Raw genomic sequence first — 8,126 nt, 5'->3', positions numbered from 1 at the left:
AGAGTGCATATTTATTAAAGATTTGCTTCAAAAAGCGATGAAAGACATAGGCATTGCCGCGGGCGGTGATAACAAGATGCCGGAAAACGAACAAGCAGAAAGAATATGGGCTGAAGAAGTGTAAACGACGACGCGGCGGCCCGTAAAGGTGTTGCCGTCCTATTAAATGAATAATATCAAAAGAAAGAAAAAAAAAGTAAAAAATTTCGCGCTCGTAATCAAGACAGAAAGCAACTAAAGGAAATCTTTGTTTTACGTCCCACGTTATGCCGCTTAGGCTAAAAGAGGCGCTGATTATGAGAAATGATTGAAATGGTGGTGGAATGAAGAAAGTGGGAGGAAACGGGAGAACCCCGCGGTAACCCACCGCACATAGTTTTTGTCCACCATAAAGTTAACTTGGCGGGGGCTCAAGACAGAAAGACGGTTGGAAAAACAAATAAACGATGTTGCATCCCGTAAAAATGTTCGCGACCTATGAAATCAATATTTTTTCTTAAAGAAAAAAAAGAATTAAAAAGAGAAAAAAAGGTCAAAATTTCGCGCTCGCTTCGCTCGCGATCAGCAGAGAAAAGAGGACGTGACGCACCCCTAAAAGTGTTGGCGACCGATTGAATAAATATTGTGGGTAAAAAAAAAAAAAAAAAAAAAAAAAAAAGTCAAAAATTTCGCGCTCGCTTCGCTCGCGATCAGCACAGAAAGAAGGACGTGACGCGCCCCTAAAGGTGTTGGCAACCGATTCAATACATATTGTCGGTAAAAAAAAAAAAAAAAAAAAAAAAAAAAAAAAAAAAAAACGCTCGCTTCGCTCGCGATCGACATGAAAAAGGCAACGACGTGACGCCCCGTAAAATTGTCGGCGACCTATTCAATCAATATATTCGGTTGAAAAACAAAGTCAAAAGTTTCCCAATCGCTTCCCTCCCGATCGACATAAAAAAAAAGGCAACCCCTTCACCTCTCCTTATGCATTCATCAGTAAACATACAACCATAGATCACAATACCACTCACATCACCTATCAGTTCTCCACGTCCATCAAGATCCAATCATCGCCCTGGCCCTTTATGATGATACACAACATTACATGTTATTGTGTGCATTGCCCCGCGTTACAATACATGACCAAAAAAAAGAGAAAAAGAGCTGCACTGCCTTCAGTGTAGACATGTTCGTATTCGTAGAAAATGATTTTAGGTACACGATAGTACAGTAATCTATCTTCACATGCTTCAGATGTGAACGATACCTACACATGAAGAGGGCTCCCGAGGTTTCCTTTTCCAATAGGATGGAGCTCCACCACACTTGCAGAATGACGAGAAGTTATGTTAATAAATATATCCCAGAGTGTTTCGTAACTCGCCCTTGGTCCTAATGATGAAGCGTTCTTCAGATGGCCCCGATGTCTCCACACATGATACTATGCGACTTCTTTTCACGAGGCTCTCAAAGATCACGTTTGTGTCCTAACATTCTCTGCAGATATGACACAGCTGCGATAGCGGATCACAGAAGCCTTTCCTCTCCTTACAAGAGACGTGTTCATTCGAGTATGTGAGTAATTCGACTATCGATTAAATATCTCCCGTGTCACGATAGTAGTCACTTTCAATTCTTCTAACGAAGGTAAGAAAAAATGCTATACAAACTTCCTTTCGGTATATAAAGGATTAGGGGCCCAGAGAATATTTTCTTTCAAGAGGATACATTCTTTTTCGAACACCCTGTATATAGATCCTCTAATTATAACTGCAAACAAAATGTTGATTTTGCAATTGCTTCCATGAGAGAATATTCTGTGCACTTTCTTTCTGAAGGGCCGGGCCTAAACGTTTTCCTTAATCATTAAATTTAGTAGTTATCTACAATTACATAGTTTTCCATTGTTCTCAAAATAAAGATTTTTCTCTATGAATTGTTGAATGTTGCTAGGGATATTGAAGTAATTCTTTTTAGTGTTTTTTTCTTTACAATAATGTACTGAACGCCTGCATTAAGGAAGTTCGTGTGTCCATCTTGCAAAATGTTTCGTCTTTTTTCATGCCCACTAAGGTAAATATTCATTTTGCTCTTTTCTCTGTATGCAAACCACATTTCTTAAAGGCAACATTTTCATACAAATGTAGTACTAAAAACTTCTAATTGGCAACATCTGGGCTGCGAAGAGGAAAAAGAAAGAAATCTCGTACGTATTCGCGCGCAATTCGGAATTAGCCAATGAAAAGCACAAAAGCGGCCACCATCTCTCTCTCTTTCTTATTAACGGTTTTGTACTTTCTGCAGTTCTATCAGTGCTGCTAACCTCTTACTATATCATTGAATATGTATGTTTAGATATATATATATATATATATATATTTTTTTTTTTACAAAAAATCATACTACTACGGAATAATATTAAATGCCTTTAAACCCTCATTTCTGTTTGCACTTTCTGTTACACTACCTTCCCCGAACTTCTTTCAAGTTATTAAGTGCAGAACGGGGAGTTATACATATTTACTTGCGCTTTGACAATATCTGCACATTGTGTAATAATAGGAGACGTATAAAATAAAACTATATACTAATACGTATATATATATATATATATATATATATATATATATATATATATACAGTACACATTCCACTATCCGAGGCTTTCCTTTTCTTTTCTTGCTGACGATAAATTACGCTTTTAGAAATGTTGTCTGAAAACAATAAGAATATGTGCAAAAAATACAATCAGAGGTAGAGGTCTTTAACAGGAAATAAGCAAGGGAGTTGAAAAATTTTTTATGCATGTAAAAAATATAGACATGAACCAACTTGTGAAATAAAAAGACCAGAAAACTACTCTTTCTAAATTATGTGTAAACTTTTTACCGAAAACGAAAGTTGCACGAAAGACTTTTTGTCCGTTTTTTGGCCTCCGGTGCTTGGGGTCCCTGATTCAATCCCAGCTCGTGCCGTGTGAACTTTGTCGTGCATAAAGACCGTGCTCATGGGTTTTCTCGGGTTTCTCCCGTTTCCTCCCACTTTCTTCATTCAGTACTCATCATCACCGTCTCCTTTAGCGTAACCGGTATAAGTATGCGACGTAAATCTAAATATTTCATTTCATTTCCCTTTTCTGCTCATACTGCTGATTATGCGCGATTATGCCAACATCCAACTCCGCGGATAATCGTGCGATTACTGTATATACAACTAATACAGATACAACTAATTATATTATCAGTTACAGTATCGGTTTTTATTTACTAATTTGCCTCACTTTATTTGCATCCCTGCAGTAAATAATTCTTATCGATAATAGTTAAAATGTATATTACATTTTAGTGCTTCACGACTGAATGATCATCTGCCTTACGTTATCTCGCAGCTGAAGAGAATGCTACACTGAAAACTACCTTGCGTTATAAAGGGTAAGTGAAACATATCTTAAAAATATCTTTCATACATTTCATTGTGTACATTAAAGAATGTAAGTTTGCCTTTTTCCTGTAATCAATACTTAATAAAGGATTTATTTTTATTTATTTATATACAATTTCATACGTGGTTCGTGATAGTAAACTCGATAGGACACAGTGGCACTATGAACATCCGAATCACTCATCATTCGAACATTCAAATATTTATTCGAATATTAGTATATTCCAAGTAATGTTAACGACGTTAATATGCTTGCCTTTATAGTTAATAATGTCAATTCTTACTTAAAACATACTTCCTTAACAGGACATTGAAGAAAAGGTAGTTGCCAACGGCCATACCATGCTGAATATACCGGTTCTCGTCCGATCACCGAAGTCAAGCAGCATCGGGCCTGGTCAGTACTTGGATGGGTGACCGCCTGGGAACACCAGGTGCTGTTGGTATACTTTTTCTAATTTTGTTTTTCACAAAGACGAATATTCTCACATCGTTCACCACGATAATTTCGTAATCATGCATTACTTAAAACAATTAGCAACGCTTTCCACGCGCTGGTCTTTTTGAGTATTCACCGACAAACCTACGTAGCTACAATAACTCACTCGAAGCCATATGCATTCGCCAACGGCCATACCATGCTGAATATACCGGTTCTCGTCCGATCACCGAAGTCAAGCAGCATCGGGCCTGGTCAGTACTTGGATGGGTGACCGCCTGGGAACACCAGGTGCTGTTGGCATCTCTTTTTCAAATTTCATTATCCTTCAAGTACGAAAATACTAGAAACATTAATTTTATAGTACTTTCAAGAGATAATTTATCAACATTATTTCATAGCGATTAATCGATATTCTAAGCGTTATACCCACTATTTCTTACACTAACAGCCTGTTTATTTGCACGGCACATTAAAATAACCTGATTTCCGATCCGTGTGCACCTACTACTATACTTAACACGGAATGTATTACCACTTTTTAAAAGTAAATTATTATGACTAAGTGTAGATCTCCGGCGAGTAAATGCCTTTCGTATACAAGCACGACACATCTCCGCTATGTGCTTTACTTTTTTACTAACAGCATATAGAAATTGGATTTCAACGTGTTTCTACATAACAGAATGAAGCAAATTTCGTGATTTAACTCTTTCGAATAATGTGTTGGTCCTGACAAGGACCGTTTGAAATGAAAAATCTTGAAGAAGATTTTTACTTAGAGCTTGTGTACTTGGTAACAGCCTTCGTACCCTCACTTACAGCGTGCTTGGCAAGTTCACCAGGCAAAAGAAGGCGCACAGCTGTTTGGATTTCCCGGCTGGTGATAGTTGACCGCTTATTGTAATGGGCCAAACGAGAAGCTTCAGCAGCAATACGCTCGAAGATGTCATTAACAAAGCTGTTCATGATACTCATAGCTTTGCTAGATATGCCAGTGTCAGGATGCACTTGCTTCAAAACTTTGTAGATGTAAATGGCATAGCTCTCCTTCCTCCTCCTCTTCTTCTTCTTATCTCCCTTGGAGATATTCTTTTGGGCTTTACCAGCCTTCTTTGCAGCCTTTCCGCTAGTTTTTGGTGGCATGATGACTCACTCGTTCAGCAAAATTAGATGTGTCCGCCAAGTTTGCCAAGTTATAATTGACGGGTTGATTGAGTGGTTGAGTTCCGGGACTAGTGGAAGTCCCCTGCCTCGCATTTGAAGTAGATTTTGAAGTGAGTAGATGCACAACGTAGAACTGATAATGGCCGGAGACCGACGCCGGCTCATTGAAGTCTTGATTGAAGATCCAGAGTTTTGTTAAAGTGAAGGAAAAGCTGGGGAAGGAAGAGATTGGTTGATTTAAGGAGAGGGCTGCCTGTGATTGGCTGTTGGTGAAGGGCCAATGGAAGTTAGCCAGTACAGTGGCTCTGAAAAGGGTTTTGGTCCTGTATGTTAATTGCTATTCCATCAGTCTTGAAGTTCCTCAAGAATTTCACAAAAGATAATTAGCTTTGTGAAAACATCTGGAGCTGATTTAATATCACTAAATCTTTCCTGCACTGCTTGTAGAAGTTTTGGTAACTGGAGATCTTGAAATAATTGTAATAGGTCGTGCCAACTAACAGCTGATTCTTCAGTAGGCGGGGGTGATGTAGTTTGTGAATTCTTGGATGAAGAGCTTGCTTTCTCTGCATAGGAAGATTGTGGATGCTTCTTGGGTGTAGATTCAGGTGGGGTTCCCTTCTGAAGAGGGGGGAAGTCCTGAGGTTTCGGTACTTTATTTTGAGATGATCTTCTTGATAGAACACGATGAATTGTTGGACATCTTGGGTAATTGGCGGGGTGACCACCACCACAGTTCGGACACTTTACTGCTTCATCTTGAGTTTTTCTTGTACATTGATAAGTCATATGTTCACCAGCACACTTGACACAGCGTGGAGTTGCATAACAAGAAGATTGGGTATGCCCAAGCCTTTGGCATCTGTAGCACTGAATATAAGGTCTAGCTCGGAACGGTTCGATTTTTATTTTATAAAACTCCAAATATTGAAGTTCAAAAATACTATTCGAAGTTGGTGTCTTGACTAGAGTTACTAGGTAGAGGGGAAAGGGGGTTCCACCTCGACCTTTGAGTTGATGTACTGAAAGAGTGGGGTAACCACGGTTCTCCAGGTCTTGCTTGATATTTTCCACTGAGGCGTCAATGGGCAGTTGACGGATTACTACTTTGAGAACTTTTTCTTTCCTCACTAGATCTAACGCATATTGTAGCTTAAATTCCTTACAAAACTTGATTAGTGCCTGATAATCTTCTTGATTGTTGCATTGGAATTTCACTCTATCTGAATACACTGCACAATATGGGATTTCCTTACAGACGGAACTTGCACCATGGGTGAGTCTATATCCTTTGTCTTGAGGGTAGTCATAGATGGTGAGAGACTTGATAGTGCGCTGTGAATTGGAGTTATGGTTGGTCTTTGTTTTCTCACTTGTAGTATCCTGAGTAGAAATATCCATGTTTTCAGCACCTGAATCTTGGGGGGGGGGCTCAGGCGTTGTTAATGGAGAGTAACTATTATTAGTAGGAAGTGTGGTGGGTAACACTGGTCGTGGTTTCACAGTTCTTTTAGGCTTTTTAAAGAGACGATCCCCCGGAGGGGAATTTGTTGCAGTTGCTGGGAGTCCAGAATCTTCAGTATTCAAAGTCCGTAGAAAGGTAGTGAAGAGATTATAGTCAAATTCTTGATTCGTTAGTTGCTTCAATTGTAGAGACAGACCGAAAATGTCCGCCTGAGTCCGATGATAGTCTTTACGAAGTTCAACTGGGAGAACGTCTATATGAATTTCACAAGGGCCAGGGATTTGCCTGGGTTTACTGCAGTCCGGACATTCACTACACTTTGGATTCCCAGATGTAAGTTTGTATATAGTAAAGAGAAGCGATTTGTTTCTCTCTAATACATCTTGTTGTTGGTTTCGCAAGTCTTGAATAATCGCAGCTTGGCGCTCACGGAGTTCTTGTATAGGATCAGCTTGATTCGACATTGGAGAGCGAAGGAATACACGTCCGTCTCCGTCAAAACTCAGCTCATTTTCGATTTGCAGTTATCTTTACAACAAAATTTTTTTTTTTTTTTTTTTTTTTTTTTTTTTTTTTTTTTTTTTTTTTTTTTTTTTTTTTTTTTTTTTTTTTTATCTCGCAGCTGAAGAGAATGCTACACTGAAAACTACCTTGCGTTATAAAGGGTAAGTGAAACATATCTTAAAAATATCTTTCATACATTTCATTGTGTACATTAAAGAATGTAAGTTTGCCTTTTTCCTGTAATCAATACTTAATAAAGGATTTATTTTTATTTATTTATATACAATTTCATACGTGGTTCGTGATAGTAAACTCGATAGGACACAGTGGCACTATGAACATCCGAATCACTCATCATTCGAACATTCAAATATTTATTCGAATATTAGTATATTCCAAGTAATGTTAACGACGTTAATATGCTTGCCTTTATAGTTAATAATGTCAATTCTTACTTAAAACATACTTCCTTAACAGGACATTGAAGAAAAGGTAGTTGCCAACGGCCATACCATGCTGAATATACCGGTTCTCGTCCGATCACCGAAGTCAAGCAGCATCGGGCCTGGTCAGTACTTGGATGGGTGACCGCCTGGGAACACCAGGTGCTGTTGGTATACTTTTTCTAATTTTGTTTTTCACAAAGACGAATATTCTCACATCGTTCACCACGATAATTTCGTAATCATGCATTACTTAAAACAATTAGCAACGCTTTCCACGCGCTGGTCTTTTTGAGTATTCACCGACAAACCTACGTAGCTACAATAACTCACTCGAAGCCATATGCATTCGCCAACGGCCATACCATGCTGAATATACCGGTTCTCGTCCGATCACCGAAGTCAAGCAGCATCGGGCCTGGTCAGTACTTGGATGGGTGACCGCCTGGGAACACCAGGTGCTGTTGGCATCTCTTTTTCAAATTTCATTATCCTTCAAGTACGAAAATACTAGAAACATTAATTTTATAGTACTTTCAAGAGATAATTTATCAACATTATTTCATAGCGATTAATCGATATTCTAAGCGTTATACCCACTATTTCTTACACTAACAGCCTGTTTATTTGCACGGCACATTAAAATAACCTGATTTCCGATCCGTGTGCACCTACTACTATACTT

At 38.6% G+C, this 8,126-nt stretch overlaps 4 non-coding genes across 4 annotated transcripts; all 4 read left to right on the top strand.

Annotated features, from left to right (window-relative positions):
• The first annotated feature begins 3,750 nt into the window (after nucleotides 1–3,750).
• Nucleotides 3,751–3,869, top strand: LOC145677010 (5S ribosomal RNA). Its single transcript, XR_014129582.1, has one exon. It is a non-coding gene; the product is annotated as a 5S ribosomal RNA (ribosomal RNA).
• A 177-nt stretch (nucleotides 3,870–4,046) lies between these two features.
• LOC145677015 (5S ribosomal RNA) lies at nucleotides 4,047–4,165 on the top strand. Its single transcript, XR_014129587.1, has one exon. It is a non-coding gene; the product is annotated as a 5S ribosomal RNA (ribosomal RNA).
• Nucleotides 4,166–7,496: 3,331 nt separating this feature from the next.
• LOC145677009 (5S ribosomal RNA) lies at nucleotides 7,497–7,615 on the top strand. The gene has a single exon (XR_014129581.1). It is a non-coding gene; the product is annotated as a 5S ribosomal RNA (ribosomal RNA).
• A 177-nt stretch (nucleotides 7,616–7,792) lies between these two features.
• Nucleotides 7,793–7,911, top strand: LOC145677014 (5S ribosomal RNA). The gene has a single exon (XR_014129586.1). It is a non-coding gene; the product is annotated as a 5S ribosomal RNA (ribosomal RNA).
• Nucleotides 7,912–8,126: the final 215 nt, after the last annotated feature.

This window comes from Thermobia domestica, unplaced genomic scaffold (genome assembly GCF_964235325.1).
Source record: "Thermobia domestica unplaced genomic scaffold, izTheDome1.hap1.1 HAP1_SCAFFOLD_530, whole genome shotgun sequence".
Lineage (NCBI taxonomy): Eukaryota > Metazoa > Arthropoda > Insecta > Zygentoma > Lepismatidae > Thermobia > Thermobia domestica.
This window is presented reverse-complemented; position numbering and strand designations above follow the sequence as displayed.